Source organism: Mustelus asterias, chromosome 5, assembly GCF_964213995.1.
Source record: "Mustelus asterias chromosome 5, sMusAst1.hap1.1, whole genome shotgun sequence".
Taxonomy (NCBI): Eukaryota; Metazoa; Chordata; class Chondrichthyes; order Carcharhiniformes; family Triakidae; genus Mustelus; species Mustelus asterias.
Genome location: NC_135805.1, coordinates 88992473 through 89005176, shown reverse-complemented (window position 1 = coordinate 89005176; position 12704 = coordinate 88992473). Strand labels below are relative to the sequence as shown.

Genomic DNA, 12704 nt, shown 5'->3' with positions numbered 1-12704 from the left:
AAGAATCTCGAGGCGTCCAGCAACACCAATGTCATCAAGCAGGCTCCATAGCCAATTACATTAAAGAGTTCTTACAGACAACAAATCAGGAAGTAAAATGCAACGATTAAAATTTTACTTCTTATGGATTTTACAGAAAGCAAAATAAAGATTGGGACATATACATGGGAAAAAGTTCTATAAAATATATTTATGTTACAAATCTATGCAATTATCATCGTATAGAAAAGTAATATTTTATATATTTATATTATTCACATATATAAAGGACCAGAAAGATTGCTGAGCAATAAATATGATGTAGCATGCTGTTAAAATCCAATGATACACCATTCAACAAGGCAGAATACTTTCAATTAAAAAAAGTGATAAGATAGCAAAAACGAAGAAGTTCACCTAATTTCAGATGATTTATAAAATTGCCATCTGTGGAAGTCAATGGGGTGTTTGCACTCTTGGCACAGGACCTCTAGCTTACTCCAGTTGGTCAAGTTTGTATTCCGGATTCTTTATTGCCGGTTCTTATTGACTATTTGCATTCTTGTACCTATCTCGGCAAGGAGGGAATGGTACAGCTACTTCTAAAGACTTGGTGGCACCCAGATTTGAATACAGCAGTGCAAACACAACTGGATCGATCCCTCATTTGCATGAGAAATAATAAGGGCAAAGGCAATAAATGCCCTCCCAGAACCACTCCCTTGCCAGATGGTCCTTTTGCCTGTATACAGCTTGATTTTATTGAATTACCAAAAGTAAATTGCTATAAATAGTGTTTCGTAATAATCGATGTGTTTAATAAATGGATTGAAGTCTTCCCCTCCACGAATTGTACTGCACATATGGTGGTGAAGTTATTTTTGACAGAAGTTATTCCCCGTTTTGGGGTACCCAAAATGGTGAGCTCAGATAATGGACCACATTTTGTGTCTCGGATCAATACTGAATTGTGCGAAGCACTCGTAATTAAACAACAACTGCACTGCATGTATCACCCGCAGGCAGCAGGAATTGTGGAAAGAGCCAACGGGACTTTAAAAGAAAAATTATCTAAATTGACTGAAGAAACTGGATTAAATTGGCTAAAGGTATTGCCCTTGGCACTGTTTCACATGCGGGTGACTCCACATTCGCGGACCGGACTGTCAGCTGCAGAGATAGTCTACGGTCGGCCAATGAGGACTCCCTGGGATGCCCATGAAAAACCCCTGGAGGGAGTAGACCTCCATGTGATGGGGGAACAGATGCAGAATTATTTGAAGCAATTAACACTTGCTCTGAAGTTTCTCCACTCACAGGTGAAACAGGCACACCTCCCAGAAAGCAGGGAGAGCCACCCCTCGATATCCAGTGATTGAACCCGGAGACTACGTATTGGTGAAGAACTGGGATAGAAAGAAGCTAGGACAATGCTGGAGCGGACCTTTTCAAGTGCTACTGACCACACCGACTTCCGTCAAGCTTGCAGGATGTCCAAGTTGGATACATCTATCCAACTGCAAGAAGATAGTCTCCAACCCAGATACGAACACAGGATGAAGATCTTCATTATATTTTTTGGACTTTCTGGACTATTTGGCCTTAATGGCCACTCGGTAGTGAAAAAGCGAACTACCCAGGGACTGCATGCCAATACCTATTTATATATGTCATATATTTATGCTGAAAAATTGAATGTAAGCAAGTGTTGGGTTTGTACCCACATCCCTGTCCATTCGAGGGAAGGAATACCTCTCCAATCCCTCCCATTCCAGATAGGAGAGAGTTGAATGGATTCTACATCAAAACCGAATAGGGTTTGAGGGAGACATGGTAGAATGGGAAGCGGCTGGCTATGAAATGACTACGTTTTCAGCTTGGTACCAGCCTGCTTATAATCATGCCTTGCTTCCACCCTCCCTTACCATCCCCTCGAATGATGTGCGAGGTTCCCTATGTTTTAGTAAATCAGGGAAAGGAAAGCTGATGGGGCAAAGTAGATGTAACTTTACAGCTGAGTGGCAAGGACCACTAGCAAACCTATCCACCAAGGGTATGTTTATTCTTGATTGGTCCAGGGTATGGAATATAACCTCTAATAGCTCATGGGCACATACTACCCCAATACCCTGGATGACATTGGCTGATGATTTTACGGCCTATAATGGAACACATTTCATATGTGGCACTAAAGCATACTTGTGGCTTCCTACCAATTGGATAGGATCCTGTTATCTGGGATATGTCGTACCCGACATGCACCACCTACCCTCACCCCTCGTGAGCCAAAAGGACCATTAGCGGAACCGAATGGTTCTTTATGATGGCCTTTCCACGATATGGAATGGGCAGGGCAGCCAACGAACTGATTCTTATGGCCTCAGCATTGGAACAACTGGCAAACGTAACAACAGCGGAAGCCAGGGCAACTGGACAGGCACTGGCTGAGGTCTCAGCTGAGCTGGTGGCTGTCCGGACCATGGCATTACAAAATAGATTATCTGTTTGCCTCGCAGGGAGGAACGTGCGCCATTGTAGGTCAGGAATGCTGTACTTATATCCCAGATGCCTCTGAAAATATCACCAACCTGGCCGACCATATTAAGAGACAGGCTGATCAAATTCAAGAGATTGGGGCTGTGAATTTCATGATTATGACCCACCGGGTTGGTTAGGATGGCTGGGTCACCGATTATTTGATTGGATCTTTAAGGCTTTTTCTTTAAGGATCTTTCATGTTACCACTACTGCTACTGGGGATAGGATTGCTTGGTTGCTTGTGCAAATGCATTTTTAATCGGGTCATGGATATACTTATTTAATTAGTTGTCATGATATTTGGTACAATATAAGCAAGGCTGACTCCGCATAACTTTAAGGCTGTATGAGTAAATAAAACAAGATAAGGTCAGGGATGATGGAGTCACCGACCTTCTTCTGTTACATCAAAGGACAAGATAAGGGTATGAATGATGAGACAAAGAGTTCTAGGAGGTCAGCAAGTTGTGCCATGATTAATGATATTGCTTATGATTCTATTACTGATCAAATTTCTGAATATGCTCTGGTCACGCAAACTGATAATGATTATATATAAATACTGAACTGATTCTTTGTGTAATTGCGGACTTGAGGAGGAATTAGCAAGTTGCATCAACCGCTCTCTGAACACAAGTTTTCAGCCAAAACTGCATACAGTCTTTAGTAAATAAATACTAGTTGTTTAGTCGGAACAAACTTTGTTGAGTTTTTCTATCACAGTCAAGAAGCAGGAAAGTTTCCACTTCAACATGCACACTTCTACAATATACCCTGTGGAATAGCACAGAAATTACTGACAAGTGACTTCTGAATTTCTGTGTGCAGATGTCAGTAGTTGCTGTTGGTTTCACAGTTGTAATGTTGGCAAGCATTGACGGTTTGTAAACTACTGGGCTGGGGTTGCGAGCAATAACACATCTTCTACTTCAATGCTGACATACTTTGGCATCTGGTTCCCCCAGTGGCACCACTTCAAAATTCTTACACTTGCGCTTAAATCATTTCTTGGCCTCACTTTTCTCTTTCTCTGCAACTACTTCCACCCAATGTTGCCTACTACCAACAGAGCCCCCACCATCACCCAACTCTCTTGTTCTTTCACCTCTGGCCTCATGTCTTGAATCTTCATAGTCATCTACTACTACTACTCCCTGACTTGGAATGGGATCAGGATACTGATCACCATTGATCTGCAGGAAAACAGAGTTGCCCTTAGAGGAAATATTGAGCAAACCCCTTGAAGTAGCACCTTGAAGATCTCAGAAACTAATAGATATTGTTCTCTATATTTCATCACCTAAAGTCTGCATGCCTCAAGTCAAAGCTGCTGCATTAGAGGTGGTGACATGTTTCATGGACTGTAACCTGGATTCCGGCTTCCCCAGAATGCTATCGAATGCTGCGAAGCTCCCATCGGTGTTCCCACAAATGAAAAAATGGCACCAAGATTCCTGCCATCTGCTGCAGTGCCTTCAGGTGAGTTTGATGCTCTACCAGTATCCTTCTTTTTGCAACAGAACACCTAGAGATCATCATCCAAATGCTCCTACCCTCTTTCAGCAACATCCTCCTCCACTACACTTCCTTTGGCTCCCTTACACAGCACGTAGCACCCAGTTTGGGTTACATATTTATATCTCTCTTTCTAGGCTGGTGAGTGCTTAGTTCATATGCTTATACTCCTAGGTTTTTTGCTGTACTTTTAGAGTCAATATTGGTCGAGAGCCTGTAAAGTGTAAAAGAAATGGATGACCATTCATCCATTCTGCCAACATAGGCTGCTGGATAGGAGTGTAATTGATGGCATGGATGAATTTCTGACTGACTGTCCAGGCTATTGAGAGTCCTGTTGCCATTGGATCAAATCCCCTCTTCGCTTCTTTCTTGTTGCTAATTCCGTGGAGGGAAAGCAATGGTGAAATGCTAGTCTTCCCTTTTCCTTTATTGTTCTGCAAATATATCATTGGTGTACGGATGTCAGAAAATTGACATCTTTTAGGATCTATGTACATTAGCAGGGTGTTCTGCCCAAATTTTACAAACGGCATAATGGAGTGCAATCCCCATAATTCTACTGCTTTCCGATCACATTAATGGACTAATGATGGCTATTTCTTCTCCTGTGATTGACAGGCATGCCATTTTTCTATGATGGGAATATAATGCATTTTATTTTCAATCATATACTGATTTATTTTAGAACTATTGGAGATTTCTGTATCACTTCTCTTACAGAGTGCTAATAGAGAAAGTATACACATGCATTGTAGAATTCGCCAGTCATCAAACAAAACTCTGCCAAATTTTGTTTGTTTGTTTATACTCTTATGCTTGTTGCTGTACGTTTAGTGATAATATTGGTCCACAGCCTGTAAAGTGTATTAAAAAAATGGATGACTGGCAGCTTGCTGCCAACATAGTTAGTTCTGTTGATCTTATGAGGGTTGGGGGTAGCCACTCACTTCCTGTGGCACCTCCTTCCAGCACAGTTTTGTGTATTGGCAGCTCTCTTGCTACTCACTTCCACAATTCCATTTTCGGCTTAAGAATATTTGCATCAGCCTCCAAGAGGGTTGAGGCTCTCCCTCTTCTGGTTCAGCTGGAACCGTGGCTTCACCAGCTGGGTGTGTTTTACGAGCTGTCCAACTTTGAAAGCTGCAGCCATACAATCAGTTCCTTCCTCTGGTCCCTCACAACTCCTCAATGGTGATTTTCTTGTCACAAGTAATGAGCTGCTGGTGAGACTTGGGTCTGTCTCTCGTCAGGCAATATTTGCTGACACCAGGTTTGCTGTCCATATCAGCATCGGTGTCAGGGTAGAGATTCTGCACTTAGTGATGCATCATGAGGCTTCTCAGAGAGACAATGCAAACAGGATTTATATATTTATCTAGCACTACCGGTTCTGAATCACTGATAAGTAGGTTTGTTTTAAGCATAGTACAGGGAGGTAGTTGGTATTAAGGTTGACAGTAATGATGGCCTGTCCTTTTACCATGGCACTCGCTAGTGTGATTAATATTAACTACAGATGAAATTTGAAGGTGTCAAGTCCTAATCCAGTTTCTGGTGGATTCTAGGGTAGACATTTTTTTTGCTTTTCCTGTATGTCTCATTCACTTTCACCTCATTATGCACTTCCCCAGTGTTCCTCACTGGTGTGCCGCTCAGCTCTTTGCTGATTTGTTCTCATGATCACAAATCAAACAGCAACTTTTGCTGCTACTCAGAGGATCTCCAAAAGCCACAGGAGCTAAAAGGCAGTGGGAGATGAAACATATATTGTCAGCTTAGAAAGAGTAGCAACCAGAAGAACCAGGTGAGATTTGAAGAGGTTGATAAAGATATTTGAGACCAACATTCCTACAAGTAGAGTGGAACAGGAGAGCCTCTTATTAAGCATAGATCACATGGATTAAAAAACACATTCTCAGACAAGGTGAGAAATACTTCCCAAGAACAATCCTGAGAAAGCAGTGTTGATACTAACGACCTAAGAAATTATATTAAAAAGCTGTTGAATAAAAAGTAAATTGAAAATTATGAGTAGAATGTATGCTCACAGCTTTACTCAAAAGTAGTGATTTTGATTTGATTAAGAAAGCCCACAAATGCCTCTACTTTCTCAGGAGGTTAAGTAAATTCGGCATGTCTGCTACTACTCTCACCAACATTTACAGATGCACCATAGAAAGCATTCTTTCCGGTTGTATTACAGCTTGGTAAAGCTTACTGCTCTGTCCAAGACCGCAAGAAATTACAAAGGGTCGTGAATGAAGCCTAGTCCATCACTCAAACCAGCAGCCCATCCATTGACTCCATCTGCACTTCCCGCTGCCACGGAAAAGCAGCCAGCATAATCAAGGACCCCACACACTCCGAACATTCTCTCTTCCACCTTCTTCCATCGAGAAAAAGATACAAAAGTCTGAGGTCACGTACCAACCAACTCAAGAACAGCTTTTTCCCTGCTGCCATCAGACTTTTGAATAGACCTATCTTATATTAAACTGATCTTTCTCTATGCCCTAGCCATGACTACAACACTACATTCTGTACTCTCTCCTTTCCTTCTCTATGTATGGTATGCTTTATTTGTACAGCGTGCAAGAAACAATATTTTTCACTGTATGCTAACACATGTGACAATAATAAATCAAATCAAAAAGGTGAGCTGCAGATATGAAATGGTCGTCTTAAGATTGCTGACCAGTTTTGAGATACAGGAATGCAGGCCAACTAGGACACCAGTTGGGGCACATACTCCTTGAATGGGGCCTGCGGAAGCACAGTCAGATTTTAGGTCAGAAGTTTGAAGTATTACCTAAATGTACAACAACATCTCATTTCTCACTGTTAATAATAACTGCATCTGTGAAATGTATTTAAAATACATTTTCAGTGAGGGTCTGGATACTTTTGAGGTTTCTGAAGCAAACATATAATTACATTATCTGGATCAGGATTTGTACTTCATTCAAATGACCACCCCAGAAAAAACCCTCAAGTCCTCATTCAATCTCAGCTGATTGATTTGTCAACTATAAAATCCTCCTATCCGCTAAGCAATATTATGGTTGTCAGGGAAAGTTAGAAAAAGTATTTTTCGTTGAGAAAATAACAGGCAGCTGAAGTGGAACATTTTGGTATGTAAAGACTGGTGCGCTTTTTCCCTTAAACGCACTAACTGACATTCTTGTCTTGTGATAACCATCAATTTGCCAACAGCACCTGGTGTGAACAGTGCGAGTTGGCAGTGCCAGATTTTATCACCCCATTCAGTATCACTTTGTGGTTTCACATGAAAGACATTCTGCTGATAGGTGTGCAAAGACTAGTTTTTTAAAAAAAGAGCCGAACAACAATTAGAAGTTCAAAATTAAGATTCATTAAGTTTCTAGCCAGGTATGGTTTAGGCAGGGCAATCTGATTTAAACCCACAGATGGCAGGTTCACAGCAGTGGTCCATCAGCCAAGCGCATGTCTCAAAGGTCTGAACCTATGGTTCTTCTTGTCCTGAGTAAGATTAGTATTGCAGTAACACAAGCATCAACAAGGTAAAACTAACCTGGCTCATGGTCTAATTCCCACTCACTTCACAATACTTGCAGTTAACTGTAGCCAGCTCCTAGAATTATAGCTTGGTGACTTTACTCTTCAGTTCTCTAGCAACCTCATGCTGAATGAAGACAAAAACTGCATTACAATTGAGCCAAACAAACCTCTTGTAACAGTACTGAACATGGATATCAGTGATGCTGCTGTGAGAAATGCTGATCGGAAATCAGGCATCTTTCTACAGGAATGATGAAATGTGGTAGAAAGTCAACCGCAAATTCCTACAGGATGTCTCCAATCATTGAATCAGAATGACAACAGGAAGACTTTGGGAGCACGTTATCTGCCAAAAGATGGTTTGGCTCACAGAAGTATATAGGAATTCATATTCTCTCTGGACATAACTTTATGTAAGTAACTTAAAATTGTCCAGAGTCAGATGAACTCTGTGTTTCTGAGACTAACAGAATTCCCACTCACCTGAAGAAGGGGCTCAGAGCTTCGAAAGCTTGTGTGGCTTTTGCTACCAAATAAACCTGTTGGACTTTAACCTGGTGTTGTTAAACTTCTTACTGTGTTTACCCCAGTCCAACGCCGGCATCTCCACATCATTTCTGAGACTAACCCTTTGTATACCTCACTCTTTTATCGTTCATTGGTGCCAAAGGCTCCAGCAGTGTAATACTCTCTCTAAATCTCTCCTTCTTTCCATTTCCTCGCTGCCTTTAAGAAGCTTCTCCAAACCCATTCTTTAACCTAGCTTTTAGCCACCCCTTTTCTTACATCTATCTTTGGGAAATTCTTTCATTTTCAGTGCGAATTGTTGTACCATGAGCACTTGTTATATATTATAATTGGATCCCTATAAGCTCTTCTGAAAAAGAGTAATGTTTACAAAGTAACAGAAAGCAATAGGAAATAATAAAAATACTAAAAAGGTGCTACGTATTTCAACAGATTACTTGTACAAGAAACCTTAATGAGTTTAAGAAGTAACTTGACAAATTCTTGTCAATAAATTGGATTCAGTGTTATTAGAAAATGCACAAATGGAATACTATGGATAGATGGCTTGGATGAACTGATACTACATGAAGCTTGAATAATCATAGCTCCTGAGTACCTAACACAGGATTCCTATGGTACATTCTCTCCACTAGCTAGCATCCCAAAGGCTTTACTTACTTCTTAATGTTGAAAAAATTGCTCGAGCAATTTCACACTGACCATTTTACGACAAATGAACTACTCAAGTGCTGAAAACTGCACAAATCTGAGTACAGACAGAACAGATGGTTTTAATAATAAAATTATGCAATTGTGTCACGTGCCTTTGCACGCACCATAACATAACCAACTAATAAGAAGCTATCCAGGCAGAAAGAGAACTGACTAATAGTAACATTCTCATAATCCTGTCGAGCTGATAAATTGTGATAGGAATGAAAATATAATTAATTTCACTTGGTAACTTTAGGTAAAATAATCCCTTTCTGTGCTATTGCTAAAAAATGGGATCAACAATTTGACCTCAGGTATTTTATGAACTAAAGAGGAACTATAGCTCACCCAAAGGGAAAGCTGCTAGTCTTGAAACTAAATAATCACTCCAACTGAATAAATAGTTTTGGTGGTATGAAAATCAACTATCCTCTAGTTAAAACTCGGATACTCTAATCTGACAGTTGGTACCTCACCTTAAAGTTGCATAACTGGTCATGTGTCACAGGCAATGAACCATTGTGTAAACCTATGTTTTAAAGATTCCAATTTTCAACTGAGGTTTCAGTAACAAGAAAGCACAGAAGAAAATAGATTGAAGGTGAGGGGCGGGAGATTTAGAGAAGATTTGAGGTAAAACATTTTCACCCAGATGATGGTGGGAATCCGGAACTCACTGCGTGAAAGGGTGATAGAGGCAGGAACCCTCACAACATTTATGAAGCATTGAGGTGAGCACCTGAAATGCTGTAACACACAAGATGACAGACTAAGTGCTGGAAAATGGGATTAGGATAGATAGGTGCCTGAAGGCCAGTGCATGAGCTGAAGGGCCTCCTTCTCTGCTGTAAAACTTTGACTCTAAAAATGAAGTCCCACAAATTCCTGGAATTATGTCAGTCTTTTGCCAGAAGTGGATTTGGGAACGTAGGCTCAAGATAGTTTGCTGAAATTCTGCCCAACTAGGCTTGGGGGGGAGGGGTGGGGTGGGAAGAGATTCTCCCAGCCCGCTGTGTTTGTCTAGCAGCGCAATGGGCCAAGAAGCATTTAGTGGGCTCCCCACTGGGTGCCACGGCCTCCGGGCGTCTCCGGGGCCAGAATTTGTGGCATCTTCAGCTCCACGCCAGAAATCAGTGTGGAACTGATTTAAATATTAAAATCCCTATTTACCTATCATTGGCAGGGCAGGCACTGAAATCTCCAGGCCCGCTAGCCTCACTCCCCCCCACACAGCAGGAGTGGTTCACTCCAGTGGGGTTTACTACTACTGCTCCCCACTAATGGGGAGCCCCCCCCCCCCCCCCCCCCCCCCCCCCCCCCCCCCCCCCCCCCAGGAGGTTGGGGGTATGGGAGGGCATTGCCAGTATGGCAGTGCCAGCTTGACTCCCAGCACTGCCCAAGGGGAAAGTGGTAATGCCCAAGGGGCGGGGCACCCTGGCACTGCCCACCCAGCATCGGGCAGTTCCGTTGGGACAGGGCCAGATGGGTCGGACCCTACAGGGGTAGACCGATGGGGGTGAGGTCCTATTGCCATTCTGAAGTTGGGATCAATGCTAGAGGGAGGGAAAGAGCTGATTGGGGCTGGCCATTGGGGTGGGGAGAAGGGTTGGGACTGCTGGAGGCGAGGGGGGGGGGGTCATCGGGGCTGGCCAGGAGACATCCAGGAGCCCAGCGATTGGGGTGGGGGGATCGGAGGGGCAGTGGTGCGGGGTCACGAGGCTGGCCAGAGATCAGGGGACCAGTAGTGCGGGCTCCCTGTGCATGCGCCAATCTTTGGTATGACCGATTGGCGCATGCGCAGTGGCCTGCTCAGCGCTATGCTGCCAGCCTCTTGGGCTGGAATAGGCCCCAGCCGCAAATTTCAGCGTGAATCTCCCTGAGGCACTCTGTGATGCACAAAGTGTGGGAGATTCATTCTGAAAATTTGGCTGAAGAAACCAGCGTGAGTTACTCCCAATTTTACACAAATTCAGTACCTATAATTTTTTGCCCCCGAGATCTTTAAATTCTGGCTGGAGGTTACCCATGGACAGATTCTGTTCCCATTTCAAAGAAATGTTGAGGGAGTTTTTGAACTTCGTTGGAAAATTCTTGCTTTTATGTCTGTGAAAGATCTTGATGGAATTAATGCACTTGGCCCGAGTGGGACTCTGTGGAGATCCCAAATCTTAACCAGAATAATGCAATCAATCCGAAAGGGGAAAAACTGACCTTTCTGATTATAGTGGTTTTAGCACGAGCTGAAAATTTCTTTTTAAAAGGAGAATAATTTTTCTCCAACCCATCTGGACCCACGGAGAGATTTGGAGTGGGCTGATTTGGCCTCGATTGGAGCAGGGGCCGCAGATATTATCATACCAAAGAATTAACTGCTGATTGTGCTCAAGCCACAAGTGACCATCCTCAGTGGGAATGTTTACATCGTACAAGTTTACATGAAAGACCGACTTTCGTCCACGGTTTAAAGTCTCTGGAGCCAGTGGACATAATTTTCACATCCCGCAGTAACGTCCCAAAATGCATGATATAGTACATTACTTAGAAATGAAATGACTTTTATCAAGTAGGTAGATACAACAGTTATTTTTGTGTGCAAAAATATCACATCGATGGGATGAACGATGAGTAATTTGGGTTTTGCTTTTCTAATGCTGCTATGGCACATTTAACATCCACCTGAATGCGACAGCATCATAACAGCTCCAACAATATAAAACTCCCTCAGTACTGCATTATTCAGGATTATGTGCTCATGGCACAGAGTGGGTCTTCAATTCTCAGCCTTCTGATTCAGAGCTCTGAATCCTGCCAACTGAGTCAATCTGACAATTGATGGATATTCTGTGCACAAATATACAACAATATTTTCATCTCTGAATCACAAAGCATAATGAACGACAGTTATTAGGAAAAGATGGAACTTAGGAAACGTGGGAGAGAGAGAGAGAGAGTGAGCGAAAGTAAAACTGTGGATGTTGAAGTCCTGAATGCGAATTCATTGAAAGCCTATTTCTCATTTTCAAATGCTACCTAGCTTGCGTTTTGCATTCTAATGAAAAGAATAAACAGTACTGTTTCATTCTTATGTGGCGACAGACAAGGAGGGGCGCTAACATGGTTTATAGCTCACTTACCTCCTATCTGAAAGACTTATGTTCTAAGAAGGAGCTTCATTGCACAGTTGCATATTTTGACTCCCATGGACATACATAGTGCTAGGTTTTGTTCAATTAGTTGCCACTTGTTGAATAAGAATTTCACCATAAGGGGTTGGAAGTGTAAAGCTACAACAAACCACAAAAGAGGAGGAGCACATTAACAAAACAGGGAGAGAGAGAGAGTGAGAGACGGAGAGAGAAAAAAAACATAATGCTTATACATGCAAACTGGCATGTTTCTTTCTTTCTCCCTCCCAGCTGTTAATAGCTGAAAAGCAACTTGATCACAACAGAGAGAATACATTAGCATGTACCTACAATTACTTAACTCTCACTGGAGGAGAGAGACTTAAAAACCACCTTGTCTTTTTTATTTTCTAGGCATCCATTATGAAGCTGAACAAGAAAATACAAAAATTATACCCTTGTGTCCTCCATCACAATAAGATGGACTAACAGTGATACATGTTAAACCACATGTTCTAACCCAGGATTTTCATGAAGTCAATTATGAAGTACATTCTGTTACTTTGGCGCAGACTTTGAATGAAATGATATAATCGAAGTTCTTCTAAGAAGGCAACATCACCTGATCTTAAATCTGGAGATTACAAGGTGCAACATAAATTGTAGATCATTTAATATGCACGTGAGGGGTTCTCAGCATTCGCTCAGACATTGCAATGTTAAGCTTTGGCTAAGTGTGGAGCTTTGGTGTTATAATCATTCCCTGAATTAGTTCCTTTC

General features: G+C 42.1%; 1 protein-coding gene across 12 annotated transcripts in view; it reads right to left on the bottom strand.

Moving 5' to 3' along the window:
- Positions 1–12704, bottom strand: part of asxl2 (ASXL transcriptional regulator 2) — a 232264-nt gene that overhangs the window by 13674 nt on the left and 205886 nt on the right. The gene's annotated exons all lie outside the window — the stretch shown is intronic.